The sequence below is a fragment of the Salvelinus sp. IW2-2015 genome, linkage group LG5 (genome assembly GCF_002910315.2).
Source record: "Salvelinus sp. IW2-2015 linkage group LG5, ASM291031v2, whole genome shotgun sequence".
Taxonomy (NCBI): Eukaryota; Metazoa; Chordata; class Actinopteri; order Salmoniformes; family Salmonidae; genus Salvelinus; species Salvelinus sp. IW2-2015.
In genome coordinates this window covers 33,172,949-33,193,393 of record NC_036844.1, presented here as the reverse complement: position 1 = coordinate 33,193,393, position 20,445 = coordinate 33,172,949, and the positions used below count along the sequence as shown (strand labels likewise).

At 44.2% G+C, this 20,445-nt stretch overlaps 1 protein-coding gene across 1 annotated transcript in view; it reads right to left on the bottom strand.

Moving 5' to 3' along the window:
- The window catches only part of LOC111964385 (short transient receptor potential channel 5-like), a 54,005-nt gene extending 42,892 nt beyond the window's left edge, over window positions 1-11,113 (bottom strand). Inside the window, 1 exon segment of the mRNA XM_023988271.2 lies at window positions 10,628-11,113. The gene's annotated coding sequence lies outside the window, so the exon portion shown is untranslated.
- Between the last annotated feature and the right edge of the window lie 9,332 nt (window positions 11,114-20,445).

Sequence of the window (20,445 nt, the reverse complement as noted above, 5' to 3'; positions counted from 1 at the left end):
TGGGTGATATTAGACTGTGAGGCATGGTGTTGATCGTCCATGTGCACAGCTTCTCATTACTGTGGTGACTGATGCACAGACCACACTTCTGCACCACACCACACTCCAATTACCACAAGACAAATAGCCTACAATGGATTGGCCTCTCATGAGTTTATTTTTCTCTCTCGAGTGCATTTCAACCATAGAGTTAAATAAAGGACTCATCTTAGGAACTACCTTAAATGTTAGGAGCCCTCAATGACAATGTCCATGCTAAAACAGGTTATATCCATCTACGGTCCTCTATCTATCTCTATGATTTCAACCAACAGCAAGACTGAGGGCAGTGCTGCTTCAATCATGTTAAATATATATATCTACCATTATCACTTAAAACTCTAAAAAGGTGCTATCCAGAACCTAAAATGGTTCTTTGGCTGTCCTCATAGGAGAACCCTTTGAAGAACTCTTTTTGTTCCAATTAGAAACCTTTCCACAGAGGGTTCTACCTGGAACCAAAAAACAGTTATCTTAAGGGGACAGCCAAAGAACCCCTTTGGAACCCTTTTTTAAAGTGTACTTCTATACATAGAGGCCACAGTAACATACTGAAAATGACTTGATTGTTTTTCAAAACCCGAAACGAGGATATTCTATTAACTGTGCAGGATGTGTAAATCAGGGGAGATTAAATACATGAGGAAGTACAATGGAACCAGCTGTGGGTGCTCGGTAATGTCAAGGTGAACGCAACCGATTCACTGCACTTCTGAAGTCTTGTGAGCTGCTAGAATGGTTCTGCCCGCCTTTAGGTGAAGAGAACCACTGGAGAGGACATGGATACTTCCTACTGATGTTTCATTGCTATGCCCAGCAATAGAAATGCACTCATTGATCAACTTGCATAAGAGTTGTCTCCTGACGTTCAGGATTCTCTGGTTCGGCTCATTACATCAGGGGCTGGATACCTGGCACTTCATAAACTAGCTGTCATAGAACAAACATCCTCCCTGCTCCAGTACAGTATAGAGCTGTAGGGAGGCTGGAGCATTCCTCACTGCTCCATACAGTATAGAGCTGTAGGGAGGCTGGAGCATCCCTTCCCTGTCCAGTACATTATAGAGCTGTAGGAGAGGCCTGGAGCATCCTCCCTGCTCCAATACAGTATAGCAGCTGTAGGGAGCTGGAGCATCCTCCCTGCTCCAGTACAGTATTTCAGAGTGTAGGGGCTGTATTGGGACATCCTCCCTTGCTCCAGATACAGTATAGAACTGTAGGGAGGCTTGTGGGAGGGCTAAATCTAACTGTCCTCCCCCTTTGCAAGTCCCAGTACACAAAGGTATGAGCTTGTCTGTTGAGGTGAGGGTCTGGAACGCATACTCCTCCTGCCTCCAGTTTACAAGTATAGAATGCTGTAGGGGGAGCTGGGAGCATTCCCTTTTCCCCACTGCTCCCTGCCAAGATAGTATTACGAGTATTTATTATTAGTCCTTTTAGAGCTTGATAGGATGGGAGAGGCTATGGAGGCATTCCTCCTGCATGCATCCAGTACAGTTACTTTTAATTTTTTAGAGCTTGAGTAGGGAGGTCTTTGGAGGCCCAATCCCTCGACCTGCTCCAGCTGTTACTATTAATTTTTAGAGCTTGTAGGAAAAGAGGGACTTTGAGGGCACATGCTCCCGCCCTGCCTCCAGTACATTCCTAAATGAAGCTGTAAATCTGGTTGTTACTTTCTTCGGGGCTTATTAAGGAGGGGAGGCTGGAGGCATTCCCTCCCTGCTCAGTTTACAGTATCTTTAGAGCTGTATGGGAGAGTGCTGAGGCCTATACCTCCTGGCTTCCAGTATTATACAGTTAGATCGTTAGAGCTCTGTAGGGACGCCTGGAGAGTCCTCCCTGTCTCCAGTTTACGTATGAGCTTTGTAGGAACCGAGTGCAATAGACGAACGGGGCTGGCGAAATGTCCAGCGCGGACTATGGGCAAGCATCCTCCGGTGCTCCCCAGTTTTACAGTTAATAAATAGAGCGTTAGGGGAAGGCCGGGAGAGGGTTGGAAGCCCCCCCTCCCTGCTACCCTGTCCAGGCAGTACTCAGCGTGATAATATGGCGTTTTAGACGGAGGCTGGGCAGAGTCCTCCCTGCTCCAGTATACAGTATAGAGCTGCGTAGGGAGGCTGGAGCATCCTCCCCTGCTCCAGTACAGTATATAGTAGCTGTAGGGAGGTGGATGAGTTAGTAGTTCCTCCCTGCTCAGTACAGCTATAATAAGAGCTGTAGGGGATGCTGAGTCATCCGTCCTGCTCCAGGTTACAGTATAGAGCTGTAGGGAGGCTGGAGCATCCTCCCTGCTCCAGTTACAGTATAGACTGTAGGGAGGCTGGAGGCATCCTCCCTGCCGTCCAGTACAGTATAGAGCTGTAGGGAGGCTGGGAGCATCCTCCCTGCTCCAGTACAGTATAGAGCTGTAAGGGAGGCTGGTAGCATCCTCCGCTCCAGTACAGTATAGAGTGTAGGGAGGCTGGCAGCATGCTTCCTCCTGCTCCAGTTACAGTATAGAAGCTGTAGGGAGGCTGGAGCATCCTCCCTGCTCCAGTACAGTATAGAGCTGTAGGGAGCGTGGAGCATCCTCCCTGCTCCAGTACAGTATAGAGCTGTAGGAGGCTGAGGATGCTGAGCATCCTCCTGCTCCAGTACAGTATAGAGCTGTAGGGAGGCTGGAGATCTCCCTCTGCTCCAGTACAGTATAGAGCTGTAGGAGGCTGGACATCCTCCCTGCTCCAGTACTATAGGTGTAGGCCTGTAGGGTGTAACATTTAGAATGTAAAAAACACATTTAATAAAACTGTTGCCTGTACTGTCTTCAAATGTGTTCGATTGGTCAATAGATGGCCTCTTGCCATTATGATGTGAGACTTCTGTCTCTCTATCACTATGGTGAGAACTATACATCTGGAAGAAAAGAGTCGGTACTGATCTTGTCATGACTGTGTCCCTAGTGGCTATCAGACTGAACAACTACTGTACAAACCTCCAAACAACATTAATTTAAGACATGGATTGGATTGTGGTCAGTCAGGTTCAAGGAGTCCCTATTGTGTCAGATTAAAGTACCACAATTCAATTCAGCAGGCTGAATGTGCTTTTGCTATCCTGAAGCAATACAGAGAATTATCCACTCAGAAATGCTCATAGGAGGCAAGTGCTGTTACTGCATCACAGACATGATGGGAAGGAGGGAAGATGAAGAGGAGGCTGGGGGGTGGCATGGGATTGAAGGATTAGCAAGCATGCCTGTGATGAAAGGGTGGGCGGGGGAGAGTAACTAGGGAAGGGTGAGACGGTTTGGGAAGGGAGTAGGAAAGGGTGAGGTGAGGGATAACGCTGAGACATTTATCTCAGGTAGGCGAATGGGACAAGGGACGGTTGGAGAAGGACGCAAGGAGGAGGAGGAATCCACCAGAAGCACCATGAGAAATGCAAATCTTCCGCTCGACTGTGTGTGACTCGTCCACACTTCCTACCCCTGAGATATTGTTTCTCACAGCCCATCAACTGGGTTAGGCACAAAGCTCAACAATGACTCTAATTATTATCACAACAATGCTAATACTCCTCCTCAGAGAGATGAGTTATTCTAAACATTACTTTCTCTACTCGTCACCCACTGTTGGGTTCGTTTTCCACCCACGTTACAGTGAACTCTGTGTGGTGCATCCAACGCGGACAGAGAATTATGACTAGGGAAGGTATATTATTGGAAATTTTAGGAAGTTTACCAGTAAACTACCAGAATGTTAGTATCTTTTAAGGATTTTATGTGATCTATATCTAGTGGCCCTTTTGGGTACTTCAGATTATCAAAGGTGTCTGTAATTATCTCTGGCCCTATCACATGTAATATATATGAAATAATTAAATAAGACGATTTAAAAATTTAACATATAATGAAAAAGTTGTAAAAGTTGTAAAAGTTTTCTAAATGTATACAACAGGTGGGTCTAATCCTGAATGCTGATTGGTTAAAAGCGCATTCCAGCCATTAAATGCAGATGTTCCATCTGACTGTGTAAATACAGGGCAGTTCTAAATGTATACCATCACCATTAGTGAATACCATTGGTGTTTAATCCCTTATGGAAAAACCACATGAATTTCAAATGTGAACACATAAAGTGTGAAAAAAAACGTTTTTTAATGTGATCACGTGATCTTATGTGAAGTTAATGTAACAACATGTAAAGCAACATGTGATAACGTGAAACTACACACGTGAAAACAAAAAAACAGTTTGACGCCAAAAACAGGTTTTCACATTTCATGTGAAATCATGATTTTCCACATGTGAAATACTTTGTGGTTTTTTGTAACGGATATGAGGGTTTCAGTATGAAATATTAATGTTTTGGCATCAAACTGGTGGCATTTGGGAAAAAGGTAAATTGCACAGGTAATTGAAAATAATGCCTATGTTGATTACATGCTTTCTTCCTTCATTTGGCTATTTTGTCTTGAACCATATGGGCTATCTAATAGAAAGTCATGGACAATATTCAAATATAAATGAACAAAGTTACGATAGATTTCCATAGATTTTCTGTTCATTACCAAAATTACTGAAGATTCCGGTAACTTTGGTAAATTACTCGTAGCTTTGCAACCCTAATTATGAGAAAGGGCTGATTCTTAGAAGCACTAAAGAAGCCTGAACATTTGATTCCTCCTGCACTACCTACTGTATTCACAACAAGGAACTAACTACAGTACATGGCGTAATCATTGGTTTTAACACATGGCTTAGTTAGAGGGTAGGTTCGAAGTGGGCACGTTCAAACATAGTCTCAGGTGTGGAACCACAGGTGTGATTTCAAAGCACATCTGAGATACACAGATGGATGGAGAGACTGCTGCCTTTGGGAAATGTAACGTCCATCTGGACTATGCAGCACATCTATGTGATGTGGCTTCTGACAAGTAACAGATGTAGATACTATATATATATATGTGGAAATGTGGAAAAAGTAAAAGGGTCTGAATACTTTCCAAATGCACTGTATAAAACACACAAGAGTGTGCAAAGTTGTCATCAAGACAAAGGGTGGCTATTTGAAGAATCTCAAATATAAAATATATTTTGATTTGTTTAACAGTTTTTTGGTTACTACATGATTCCATGTGTGTTATTTCATAGTTTTGATGTCTTCACTATTATTCTACAATGTAGAAAATAGTAAAAAATAAAGAAAAACCCTTGAATGAGTAGGTGTTCTAAAACTTTTGACTGGTAGTGTATATATATATATATTGTGTATATATATTCGGAAAGTAATCAAACGCCTTGACTTTAACCACATTTTGTTACGTTACAGCCTTATTCTTAAATTGATTAAACATTTTTTTCCATATCAATCTACACACAATACCCCATAATGAGAAAGCAAAAACATGGTTTTAGATTTTTTTGCAAATGTATAAAAATAAAACTACTTAAATATTACATTTACATAATTATTCAGACTCTTAACTCTTTGTTGAAGCACCACTGGCAGCAATTACAGCCTTGAGTCTTCTTGGATATATCACTACAAGCATGGCACACCTGTATTTGTGGAGTTTCTCCTACTCTTCTATTTTCAGGTCTCTCCAGAGATGTTCGATCAGGTTCAGGTCCGGACTCTGGCTGTGCCACTCAAGGACATTCAGAGACTTGTCCCAACGCCACTCCTGCGTTGTCTTGGCTGTGTGCTTAGGTTCGTTGTTCTGTTGGAAGGTGAACCTTCGCCCCAGTCTGAGGTCCTGAATGCTCTGGAGCAGTTTTTCATCAAGGATCTCTCTGTACCTTGCTCCGTTCGTCTTTCCCTCAAACCTGACTGGACTCCCAGACCCTGCCGCTGAAAAACATACCCACAGCATGATGCTGTCACCACCATGCTTCACCGTAGGGATGGTGCCAGGTTTCCTCCAGACATGGAGCTCTGGAGCTCTGTCAGAGTGACCATCGGGTTCTTGGTCATGTCCCTGACCAAGGCCCTTCTCCCCCGATTCCTCAGTTTGGCCGGACATCCAGCTCTAGGAAGAGTCTTGGTGGTTCCAAAATTCTTCATTTTAAGAATGTGTTCTTGGGGACCTTCAATGCTGCAGAAATGTTTTGGTACCCTTCCCCAGATCTGTGCCTCAACACAATCCTGTCTTGGAGCTTGATGGACAATTCCTTCAACCTCATGTCTTTGTTTTTGCTCTGACATGCACTGTCAACTGTGGCACCTTATATAGACATGTGTGTGCCTTTCCAAATCATGTCCAATCAATTGAATTTACCACAGGTGGACTCCAATCAAGTTGTAGAAACATCTCAAGGATGATCAATGGAAACAGGATGCCTGAGCTCAATTGGGAGTCTCATAGCAAAGGGTCTGAATACTTATGTAGATAAGGTATTTCCTTTTTTGTATATACAGTGGGGCAAAAAAGTATTTAGTCAGCCACCAATTGTGCAAGTTCTCCCACTTAAAAAGATGAGAGAGGCCTGTAATTTTCATCATAGGTACACTTCAACTATGACAGACAAAATGAGAAAAAGAAATCCAGAAAATCACATTGTAGGATTTTTTATGAATTTATTTGCAAATTATGGTGGAAAATAAGTATTTGGTCGATAACAAAAGTTTATCTCAATACTTTGTTATATACCCTTTGTTGGCAATGACAGAGGTCAAACGTTTTCTGTAAGTCTTCACAAGGTTTTCACACACTGTTGCTCCTCTAGAGCAGTGATGTTTTGGGGCTGTTGCTGGGCAACACGGACTTTCAACTCCCTCCAAAGATTTTCTATGGGGTTGAGATCTGGAGACTGGCTAGGCCACTCCAGGACCTTAATGCTTCTTACGAAGCCACTCCTTCGTTGCCCGGGCGGTGTGTTTGGGATCATTGTCATGCTGAAAGACCCAGCCACGTTTCATATTCAATGCCCTTGCTGATGGAAGGAGGTTTTCACTCAAAATCTCACGATACATGGCCCCATTCATTCTTTCCTTTACACGGATCAGTCGTCCTGGTCCCTTTGCAGAAAAACAGCCCCAAAGCATGATGTTTCCACCCTCATGCTTCACAGTAGGTATGGTGTTCTTTGGATGCAACTCAGCATTCTTTGTCTTCCAAACACGACGAGTTGAGTTTTTACCAAAAAGTTCTATTTTGGTTTCATCTGACCATATGACATTCTCCCAATCTTCTTCTGGATCATCCAAATGCTCTCTAGCAAACTTCAGATGGGCCTGGACATGTACTGGCTTAATCCTGTCTCTTATACACATCTAGATGTGTATAAGAGACAGGTGTGGTTCTGGGATTTTTGCTCACCGTTCTTGTGATCATTTTGACCCCACGGGGTGAGATCTTGCGTGGAGCCCCAGATCGAGGGAGATTATCAGTGGTCTTGTATGTCTTCCATTTCCTAATAATTGCTCCCACAGTTGATTTCTTCAAACCAAGCTGCTTACCTATTGCAGATTCAGTCTTCCCAGCCTGGTGCAGGTCTACAATTTTGTTTCTGGTGTCCTTTGACAGCTCTTTGGTCTTGGCCATAGTGGAGTTTGGAGTGTGACTGTTTGAGGTTGTGGACAGGTGTCTTTTATACTGATAACAAGTTCAAACAGGTGCCATTAATACAAGTAARGAGTGGAGGACAGAGGAGCCTCTTAAAGAAGAAGTTACAGGTTTGTGAGAGCCAGAAATCTTCCTTGTTTGTAGGTGACCAAATACTTATTTTCCACCATAATTTGCAAATAAATTCATTAAAAATCCTACAATGTGATTTTCTGGATTTTTTTTCTCATTTTGTCTGTCATAGTTGAAGTGTACCTATGATGAAAATTACAGGCCTCCCTCATCTTTTTAAGTGGGAGAACTTGCACAATTGGTGGCTGACTAAATACTTTTTTGCCCCACTGTACACTTGCAAAAATTGTGTGTGTGTGTGTGTGCGAGTGCATGGAATCATCCATAAAATGCCCTGGTACATTATTTAATTTTGTTTTATTTGGCATTGCGGTATATTGCTATCGTCCAAGCTGAATTTAGATTATATATATACGTCAATTTAACGTCTATTCCACAAAAGAAGACATGTAAACAATGTTGATTCAACCAGTGTGTGCCCAGTGGGTTGCATCTGTTTGGAGAACTTGGAATTTATGTCAAATGACTGTATGACAGGAGGAAGAGGAGGAGGAAGAGATTAGAGGAAAGAAATTACGTGTCATTGTTTGTTTAGTGCTGTGTGAGGTTAGATTAGGGCTTTCCTAGCCACCGTGCTTCTACACCTGCATTGCTTGCTGTTTGGGGTTTTAGGCTGGGTTTCTTTACAGCACTTTGAGATATCAGCTGATGTAAGAAGGGCTATATAAATACATTTGATTTGATTTGATTTAGACTTGCTAAGAACACAATAGCACACCTCTTACAGTAGTTTGATTGAATATGTGCATTAGAAATGAGGAAGAAAGTTATTTCAAATCAAATCAAAATGTATTTGTCACATGCTCTGAATACAACAAGTATAGACCTTACTGTGAAATGCTTACTTACAAGCCCTTAACCAACAGTGCAGTTCAAGAAGAGTTGAGAAAATATTTACCAAATAAACACCGCCTATTATATAGGTCTTGGATTGCAGGAAGCTTGGCCCAAGTGATGTACTGGGCCGTATGCACTACCCTCTGTAGCGCCTTACGGTCAGATGCCGAGCAGTTGCCATACCAGGCGGTGATGCAACCAGTCAGGATGCTCTCGATGAAACTCAGCTGTAGAACTTTTTGAGGATCTGGGGACCCATGCCAAGTCTTTTCAGTCTCCTGAGGGGGAAAAGGTTTTGTCGTGCACTCTTCACGACTGTCTTGGTGTGTTTGGACCATGATAGTTCGTTGGTGATGTGGACACTAAGGAACTTGAAACTCTCGACCCGCTCCACTACAGCCCCCTTGCTGTTAATGGGGATCTGTTCGGCCCACCTTTTCCTGTGTCCACGATCAGCTCCTTTGTCTTGCTCACATTGAGGGAGAGGTTGTTGTCCTGGCATCACACTGCCAGGTCAATAACCTCCTCCATACAGTCTCATCATTTTTGGTGATCAGGCCTACTACTGTTGCGTCGTCAGCAAACTTAATGATGGTGTTGGAGTCATGTTTGAACAGGGAGTACAGGAGGGGACTAAGCACACACCCCTGAGGGGCCCCAGTGTTGAGAATCAGCATAGCAAACGTGTTGTTGCCTACCCTTACCACCTGGGGGTGGCCCATCAGGAAGTCCAGGATCCAGTTGCAGAGGGAGATGTTTAGTCCCTGGGTCCTTAGCTTAGTGATGAGCTTTGAGGGCACTATGGTGTTGAACACTGAGCTGTAGTCAATGAACAGAATTCTCACATAGGTGTTCCTTTTGTCCAGGTGGGAAAGGGCAGTGTGGAATGCGATTGAGGTTGCGTCATCTGTGGATCTGTTGGGGCGGTATTCGAATTGGATTGATTCTAGGGTATCCGGGAGGATGCTGTTGATGTGAGCCATGACCAGCCTTTCAAAGCACTTCATGGCTACTGACGTGAGTGCTACGGGGCGGTAATCATTTAGGCAGGTTACCTTTGCTTCCTTGGGCACAGGGACTATGTTGGTCTGCTTGAAACATGTAGGTATTACAGACTCAGTCAGGAAGAGGTCTGTCCTTTCGTATCTATCTTACAAATCATACGGAGGAAGAATCATTAGTGTGGTATTAACTTGCAGGCCCAATTGTTTAATTGTGTTTCAGTCCTTTTACAAGATTGAGGACAAGTGATGTTGAAGTGCTTAGGAGGGTCCATGTCTCTGTTAAAATAAGCACAAAGTGCCAAAAGCCTGGCTAAACACATGCTTAAAACCCTCTCAACACAATGTGGTGTTTTTACAGTGAGTGGGATTATTGTCTGTGGTAAGAGAGGTTTACTGGTAAACTACTATAGATGACGCCCCGTGTTTTTATCTCAGCAATAATAAGGGATGTATCAATAACTCATGGCTGATTATTTCCACAGAGATACACAATATATTTCAACTAGAATGATAGCCCATTTTCCTCTTTTCTGCATTAATGATGGATTTAGGTAGCGCTTTCCTGCAGTCGAAGGACCAAATCACCCCCTAGTGGCCTCATGGGTGGAATGTTAGTAATATTTTTCATAATTTCATAATTTCTAAACATACTTTTTTTAACTGCCGAAAATCCGGTGTTTCTATGTCAAACGGTTATGTTATATTTCAGTCTTCTGTGATGTATATAAAGTGTAATGTTGGGGTTCAAACTCAAAATGTAATACATTTCAACTCCGTATCTGACATGATACCGGTGTCTTCTTTATTTATATAAACCCATAACCATGTAGGTGTATACTTTTGCTTCAAAGTAGATTTGTTTAAGATTACCAAGAAACCCACTGCAGTAATTTAACACAGCTGATTGATCTCCTGCAGAATAAATATGTACACTGAGCCACCATTTCCAGTGTGTCAGAGAGGGAAACACACACCAGTCCGATCATTCACCCTGGAATCTGGATCATACTTAGTCTGACTATGGAGATGCAATGTTTACACATGGATTGAAAAGATAATGAGGAACTTACCTGATGCAGATTTTCTACATTTAATATTTCTTTGTGTTTCCCTACCAGTCTGTCCCTTTTCTGATTACTTCTAGATCATTTTTTTTATGGTGATTGGGTGGTCCTGTTAGAATTGGTGGGATTCTTATCCAATCCTCATGGTCGGTGGCTGTGGCTCCAAGAGACGTCTCTCAGCTCCCACCATGGAGCAGAGAACTCGAATCAGGAACAGGGAAGGCTGAATACCCAGAATCTCCATCCCTATACTCCTCCCCACTGCGGGGTAAAAGAACAAGAGCACCGCTGATAATCCAGGAGGTTTTCTCTGGCAGCAGACAAGAGACTGATAAATGTCTGGGTATCTTCTCTCTCGCTGTAAGAAGGGGTGTCTGTGGTGTTCTAGCTCTGTTCTGTTATCCTGCGCTCGTCTCACCCCACACAAGTTGCAGTGCTCTGCTCACTCCTCCCTGATTGGTGTAGCGGCAGGGCCGGGGGCTCGCCGTGCGTTTGCCGTGGTTGTCATGGTGTCGAGCGGAGTGTGGTCACAGCGGCAGCTGCGGCAGATGCCCTTCTCCAACCCCTCTCTGTCTCTGTCAAAACTGCCAGCTCCTCCCATCTTGCTGTCTGTCTTTCCCTCTTTCACCATTTCTCTCTCTCTCTCCCCCTCGCTACCTCTCTCTCTCTCTCTCTTGTCTCTGTCAAAACTGCCAGCTCCTCCCATCTTGCTGTCTGTCTTTCTGTCTGTCCTTACATCAGACTCCCCTCTTTGGCGCTTTGCTTTCTCACTCTCTTTTCTCACGCTCGTCTTTCTCAACCCTCCCTCCCTCTCTCCCTCCTCCTCGTCTATCTGTCTCCCCTCCTTATCACTCCTACACCAGCCTCCTCTCCCCCACTCATTCATCTTCAGTATCTGCTTGTATAGGGGCTGTTGATGTCAGCTCTTCTCTCGCTGCTCCCTAAATTGCAGGTGAAATTAGTCATCCGAAGCTAATCAAGGATCAAGGGATTTTACATGGCTTTACCCCTTCCTGCCTGTCGCCACCAATCCTACAGAGTTTAGTCTATAATTCTGCAGTTCACCATTTGCATACATAATCAATACATGAACCTGTATGGAGTGTAATGTAGGCTACCTTGTGTTGCATCTAACCAGACTGTAATTGTGCTACCCTAATTGTGTTAATTGAATGGAGCCCCATGTATTCTGGTGACTCTCCATATGGATCTAGACCCATTGTCGGGATAAATGGAGAACCTTTGGAATGACAATAGGAGAGAGGATATGTGCCAGCGATGTGCTCAGCCTCATGGAAAGCAAGACAGGCGAGCAGAGAGTGAGGGGAGCATTGATTCACTGTGGTGTTCATTTTCCCCAGTCAGATGACATTACCTATACAGGAATGGCTGGCTTGTGGCACTGCAGACGACACACACAGCAGACGACGCACACAGCAGACGACGCACACAGCAGACGACGCACACTGCAGACGACGCACACTGCAGACGACGCACACAGCAGACGACGCACACAGCAGACGACGCACACAGCAGACGAGGCACACTGCAGACGAGGCGCTCTAATAAATGCTCTGATACACACACCTACACACACACACCACACACAAAATGTATCTAACTACTCACTATGCCCATTTACTAGAAACAATAACAGGCCAACTTAGATTCAGTGTGTCACTGGCATACCAATATCATTCTGAAAAACATGCCCGGTCTTTAATAAGAATGTAAATGTAGCGCCAGCAGGTATTCACAAGATGAAAAGATCTGAGCATGTCCCACACTGCTTCTGTTAAACAAAAATGAAAGAAAAAAAAATAATCGAAAGACTCCATCCAAATCCCCTGATTGATTACCCATATTAACGATTATCATAAAACATCACATAGGGATTATTTGATAGCCTAAATCCTGCTCAGACAATATCCCTGGTTAGTCTGCAATCCAGTCAACCACACCTAATCAATAGAGTGATTCATTTAATTACTTGATGAATTTAGAAAATCCTGTAATTAGAAATTGGCAATGTGGGTTAGTCATCAAGATGCAGCCTGGACTGTGGCTAAACTCTCTTCCCCATAGTGCAGTTTCCTCATCTCTGCTCCTTTGATGGCTTGTGGGTCTTGACATCCATAATGTATACGATGGGTCTGTTCTCTAATTTATTCCTACAGAAATAAATCCTGCATGATGTGGCTTTCCATGTTTCTCTTCGTTTGTCTGAGGCAGGAAAGAATTGTCTCAGTAAACAAAGAGAGAGGGGGGGGGGGCTTGGTCTTGATTATTCAAGTTTGATTATTAGATTGTTATTTAAATTAGTCAAAAGACATGGCTCTATATATTGTCAGGAAAAACATCTGAATACAGGTATTTAAATAACCAAATCAAATATTTGGGGCACGAAACAGAAAAGGGACGACAAACAGAAGAGAGAGAGAGCTGCTCAATTCTGAGAGGGTGGGGACAAGTGATCATACTGCCACAATTGGCATATGCTGTCATGGGTGCACAGAAGCTCTCCCTCGTTCTCTCTAGTCTACACTGGTTTAGAGGGGTTGGTGTATCTGGGAATATTAAGCAGCTTGTGGCCAAGAGCAGAGCACATACACAGGTTTTAAGAGGTTAAGATTACACGAGGGAGATTTGTTTGATCAATTATCTTCTTATGTTGGACAAATGTCTATGTTGATTGTGGGCTATTATGGCACAGTCTGTTGGACAAGTTCTGTTTGTGTAATATGCCCACGCGTGACTGAGCAATGATATACTTTTAGATAACCCTTCCAAACCAATGCACAATGAACAATTTCACAACAGAGAGCGGTATATCCAGGAAGTAAGCGTGGTGATGTAACCATATATAAAATATAAACCTGCTAGGTAGGTCACAACACGCCAAATGGCTAAATGTATGATATTTAAATGATCCCGCAACAACATGAAATACCCGTAGTGCTGTTTCTGGTTTTACTGTAAGTCACAGTCAAAGTCTCTTAAATTGTCATTTGAACTGTGATGTGTACTGGTTACCCAGGTTTCACTCCTGTGTGTACTGACCAAACAGCCCCAGGAGTACAGAAGGATACCCAGGAAATGTGGGACGGTAATGACAGAGGGCTGAGGGATCAATAGAGCCATTACACACTGCAGCTAGCCGACAGCAGCACTGTCTCACTCTGATGGCCTCTCAGCACACACACACTACCGAAACAACCGAGGGCTTTCTGAGATCATCAGTATCAAACATAGGTTTCAATATGGTCCTCCCAGGACGACACTGGCCATGTGAGACAGAGGAGGAGAAGATTGATCACTGAGGCCAGAATCTAATCCCTTGTTTTGGTATGCCTGCGCCCATGTCCTGGTAACCTCCCTGGTAACCTCCCTGGTAACCTCCCTGGTAACCTAATGTAGCAGTCATAAAATAAACGGCTGAAACTACTGTAGACCCCCCCCCCCATGAAGAAATACTACAGTTTACTATATAATACTACAGTTTACTATATAATACTACAATACTGGGTGACTTCCGGTCGGGTGACGTAAGAAGACGTGTTTGAGAAAGGTCCCCAATTAAACTTTTATTTTAAAGTCGCTGTTAGTTTTTCTGTTAGATGTATCAGTTGGTTATATTATTTTAATCACTTTTTATGGTACCATGAGCAAGACCAATCCAAAGAGAACTGCTACGACCAACACATTGTCGAAGGCCAAACCAACTACTCGAACACCGAAAATGTCTTCCGCGGCCAGCACTGCTACAGAGTCTGAGGCCTTGTCTATGACCACGCCTGAAGATGAGCTAGCTAAACAGAGAAGTAGCCTAAAAGAGGATATGGCTTCTCTCATCAGAGCCACAACTTGTAGACTTGTTAACGTGCTGCTGTGTGGTTTGTTGCTAACGTTTCTTTGCTACCTGCCAACTTTACGTGTTTTACTTTTTAATTACCGTTTTATATTTTTCCCTCGCTCAACTTTTTTCATTCAACTTTTTCACCACGGACACTTTATGTGGACATGGTTATACACAACCTCCACCAGCCGAAGCTAAGTAGTAACATTAACATTATGCCTTCTAATTGCAGTCGCTGTACTCATTATATACAGGAGAATGGTCGCCTTATGGAGAGGATAGCTGTGCTGCAAGCCCAGATTCAGACGCAATCGTTAGGCAAGGGTAATTTCAGTGTAGGAAAGGATGAAACAGCGTCTGTGCCACCAGTAAGTACAGATAGTAGTATAAATCCCCTCGCACGGTCCTTGCAGCCGGACAATTTTCTCATGGCTTCTGGAAGGAAATGCTGTAGGAATGCTCAACCGGACATAAACTTTCAACCGGTTCTCCCCATTAAGCAATGAGTCAGAGTCCGAGTCTCTCCTTCTCTGGTCTCTCCTCTTCCCATTACGGGGTCTGAGACGCTGAAGCCTCCCACCATTAGCTCTGACAAATTGAAAACCCTAGCCATTGGCGACTCCACTTCCCGCAGTATTAGACTTAAAACTAATCATCCAGCGATCATACACTGTTTACCAGGGGGCAGGGCTACCGACGTTAAGGCTAATCTGAAGATGGTGCTGGCTAAGGCTAAAACTGGCGAGTGTAGAGAGTATAGGGATATCGTTATCCACGTCAGCACAAACTATGTTAGGATGAAACAGTCAGAGGTCGCCAAGCGCAACATAGCTTCAGCATGTACATCAGCTAGAAAGATGTGTCGGCATTTGAGTAACTGTCTCTGGCCCCCTCCCAGTTAGGGGGAGTGATGAGCTCTACAGCAGGGTCTCACAACTCAATCACTGGTTGAAAACAGTTTTCTGCCCCTCCCAAAATATAGAATTTGTAGATAACTGGCCCTCTTTCTGGGACTCACCCACAAACAGGACCTAGCCTGGCCTGCTGAGGAGTGACGGATTCCATCCTAGCTGGAGGGGTGCTCTCATCTTATCTATGAAAATAGACAGGGCTCTAACTCCTCTAGATCCACAAAGAGATAGGGTGCAGGCCAGGCAGCAGGCTGTTAGCCACCCTGCCAGCTTACTGGAGTCTGCCACTAGCATAGTCAGTGTAGTCAGCTCAGCTATCCCTATTGAGACCGTGTCTGTGCCACGATCTACAGTTGAAGTCGGAAATTTACATACACCTTAGCCAAATCCATTTAAACTCAGTTTTTCGCAATTCCTGACATTTAATCCCAGTAAAAATGCCCCGTTTTAGGTCAGTTAGGATCATCACTTTATTTTAAGAATGTGAAATGTCAGAATTATAGTACAGAGAATTATTTATTTCAGCTTTTATTTCTTTCATCACATTCCCAGTGGGTCAGATGTTTACATACACTCAATTAGTATTTGGTAGCATTGCCTTTAAATTGTTTAACTTGGGTCAAATGTTTTGGGTAGCCTTCCACAAGCTTCCCACTGTTACATTTAGTTTAAAGATGGATTGGACCAAGGTGCAGCGTGGTAGGCGAACATCTTACTTTTATTTAAAATGAACACCAAAAACCAACAAAATACAAAACGAACGTAAAGTTCTGCAGGCTATACAGCAACTAACAAAATCAAGATCCCACAAACTAAGGTGGAAAACAGGCTGCCTAAGTATGATCCCCAATCAGAGACAACGATAGACAGCTGCCTCTGATTGGGAACCATACCAGGGCAACAAAGAAATAGAACACATAGATTGCCCACCCTAGTCACACCCTGACCTAACCAAAATAGAGAATAAAAGGGATCTCTAAGGTCAGGGCGTGACACCCACAATAAGTTGGATGAATTTTGGCCCATTCCTCCTGACAGAGCTGTTGTAACTGAGTCAGGTTTGTAGGCCTCCTTGCTCGCACACGTTTTTTCAGTTCTGCCCACAAATGTTCTATAGGATTGAGGTCAGGGCTTTGTGATGGCCACTCCAATACCTTGACTTTGTTGTCCAGAATGACAAGTCTGAAAAAACTCAACAGTGAATACTATAGTATTTAAGAAGTAAAATGGCGCTGACAGAGATGGTCGCCTCACTTCAGGTCCTTAGGAAACTATGCAGTTATATGTTATTTTATGTATTATTTCCTACATTGTTAGCCCAGGAAATCTCAAGTGTTATTACATACAGCTGGGAAGAACTATTGGACATAAAAGCGATGACCAATATTACAACCAGGAATACGTCTTTCCCGAAGTGGATCCTTTGTTCGGACCTCCACCCTGGACATGGGATCTTAATCCAGAGGCCGACCCAAAACAAAGCGGTCGCTGCAGGAGAAGCAGAGGGAGCGGCCTACTGGTCAGACTCAGAAGGCGAGCACACCATCCACTGCTCCCGAGCATATTACTCGCCAATGTCCAATCTCTAGATAACAAGGTGGACAAAATTAGGGCACAAGTTGCCTTCCAGAGAGACAGAGATTGTAACATTCTCTGTTTCACGGAAACATGTCTCACTCGGGATATGTTGTCAGAGTCGGTACAGCCACCCAGTTTCTTCATGCATCGCGCCGACAGAAACAAACATCTCTCTGGTAAGAAGAAGGGCGGGGGTGTATGCCTTATGATTAACGACTCATGGTGTAATCACAACAACATACAGGAACTTAAATCCTTTTGTTCACCTGACCTAGAATTCCTTACAATTAATTTAATTAGGCAAGTCAGTTAAGCACAAATTCTTATTTTCAATGACGGCCTAGGAACAGTGGGTTAACTGCCTTGTTCAGGGGCAGAATAACAAGTTCGTACCTTGTCAGCTCGGGGATTCGAACTTGCAACCTTTCGGTTACTAGCCCAACGCTCTAACCACTAGGCTATCCTGCCTCCCCGGCGGTAGCCGACCGCATTATTATTATTATCAAATGCCGACCGTATTATCATCCAAGAGAATTCTCTTCGATTATAGTCACAGCCGTGTATATCCCCCCCAAGCAGATACCTCGTCGGCCCTGAAAGAACTTCACTGGACTCTATGTAAACTGGAAAAATCCGACCATGACTCCATTTTGTTGCTCCCAGTATATAGACAGAAACTAAAACAGGAAATGCCCATGCTCAGGTCTGTCCAACGCTGGTCTGACCAATCAGATTCCACGCTCCAGGATTCGATCACGTGGACTGGGATATGTTCCGGATAGTCTCAGACAACAACATTGATGTATACGCTGACTCGGTGAGCGAGTTTATTAGCAAGTGCATCGCAGATGTTGTACCCACTGTGACTATTAAAACATTTCCTAACCAGAAACCGTGGATTGATGGCAGCATTCGCGCAAAACTGAACGCTCGAACCACTGCTTTTAATCATGGCAAGGCGACTGGAAACATGACCGAATACAAAACAGTGCAGCTATTCCCTCCGTAAGGCAATCAAACAAGCTAAGTGCCAGTATAGAGACAAAGTAGAGTCGCAATTCAGCGGTTCAAACACGAGACGTATGTGGCAGGGTCTACAGTCAATCATGGATTGAAAAAATAAAAAAATAAAACCAGCCCTGTCACGGACATCGACGTCTTGCTCCCAGACAAATTAAACAACTTCTTTGCTTGCTTTGAGGACAATACAGTGCCACCGACGCGAACCGCTACCAAAGCCTGTGGGCTCTCCTTCTCCGTGGCCAACGTGAGTAAAACATTTAAACGTGTTAACCCTCGCAAAGCTGCCGGCCCAGACGGCATCCCTAGCCGCGTCCTCAGAGCATGCGCAGACCAGCTGGCTGGTGTGTTTACGGACATATTCAATCAATCCCTATCCCAGTCTGTTGTCCACACATGCTTCAAGATGGACACCATTGTTCCTGTTTCCAAGAACGCTAAGGTAACTGAACTAAATTACTATCGCCCCGTTGCCCTCACTTCTGTCATCATGAAGTGCTTTGAGAGACTAGGCAAGGAGCATATCACCTCCACCCCACCTGATACCCTAGACCCACTCCAATTTGCTTACCACCCTAATAGGTCCACTGACGATGCAATCGCCATCACTCTGCACACTGCCCTATCCCATCTGGACAAGAGGAATACCTATGTAAGAATGCTGTTCATTGACTACAGCTCAGCATTTAATACCATAGTACCCGCCAAACTCGTCATTAAGCTCGAAACCCTTGGTCTCGACCCTGCCCTATGTAACTGGGTCCTGGACTTTCTGACGGGCCGCCCCTAGGTGGTGAAGGTAGGAAACAACATCTCCACCCCGCTGATCCTCAACACTGGGGCCCCTCAAGGGTGCGTTCTCAGCCCTCTCCTGTACTCTCTGTTCACCCATGATTGCGTGACCATGCACGCCTCCAACTCAATCATCAAGTTTGCAGACGACACTACAGTGGTAGGCTTGATTACCAATAATGAAGAGACGGCCTACAGGGAGGAAGTGAGGGCCCTCGGAGTGTGGTGTCAGGAAAATAACCTCTCACTCAACATCAACAAAACAAAGGAGATGATCGTGGACTTCAGGAAACAGCAGACGGAGCACCCCCCCCCCCCATCCACATCAACGGGACAGTAGTGGAGAAGGTAGAAAGTTTTAAGTTCCTCAGCGTACAGTCGGACTCACAAGGGACTGTACACATCACGGACAAACTGAAATGGTTCCACCCACACAGCCAGCCTGGTGAAGAAGGCACACAGCGCCTCTTCAATCTCAGGAGGCTTAAGAAATTTGGCTTGTCACCTAAAACACTCAAACTTTTACAGATGCACAATCGAGAATTTCCTGTCGGGCTGCATCACCGCCTGGTACGGCAACTGCACCGCCCTCAACCGCAAAGCTCTCCAGAGGGTAGTGCGGTCTGCACAACGCCAGGGGCAAACTACCTGCCCTCCAGGACACCTACACCACCCGATGTCACAGGAAGGCCAAAAAGATCATCAAGGACAACAACCACCCGAGCCACTGCTTGTTCACCCCGCTATCATCCAGAAGGCGAGGTCAGTACAGTGCATCAAAGCTGGGACGAGAGACTGAAAAACAGCTTCAATCTCAAGGTCATCAGACTGTTAAACAGCCATCACTAACATAGAGAGGCAACGGCCCTGAGCACACAGCCAAGACAACGCAGGAGTGGCTCTGTGACACTGAATGTACACTGAATGTACTTGAGTGGTCCAGCCAGGGCCCGGACTTGAACATCTCTGAAGAGACCTGAAAATAGCTGTGCAGCGACCCTCCTTATCCCAACCTGACAGAGCTTGAGAGGATCTGCAGAGAAGAATGGGAGAAACTCCCCAAATACAGGTGTGCCAAGCTTGTAGTGTCATACCCAAAAAGGCTGTAATCGCTGCCAAAGGGGCTTCAACAAAGTACTGAGTAAAGGGTCTGAATACTTGGGTAAATTTAAAATTGTAGTTTTGTATAAATTTGCAAAAAAATCTAAAAACCTACATTTGCTTTGTCATTATGGGTAGATTGGTGTGGGAAAAATAACAATTTCATCCATTTTAGAATAAGGCTGTAACGTAACAAAATGTGGAAAACGTCAAGGGGTCTGAATACTTTCTGCATGCTCTGCATGTGTATTACACCTCCCATCGGGAGGGAGAGACCCATTTTGGCTGGTGTTGCAGTAAAATGGTTTTCATATCACAAACACAATTCTGTAGGCACACACTGCGAAAAAAAGCCTAGTCAAATTATCTTCTGAGCAAATCAATTGTGAGATTGTGGTTTTTCTGTCCCCACCCGTTTCCCCTCTCAAATACAAATGTTATTTGGCTGCAATGATGGATTATGGCATTAATCTGAATATTTAACGCACTGTGACTTTTGAGCGTCACAGACAATGGGTTTTTATGTTGGATTGTTCTCATCACAAAATGGAAACAATGATATCAAG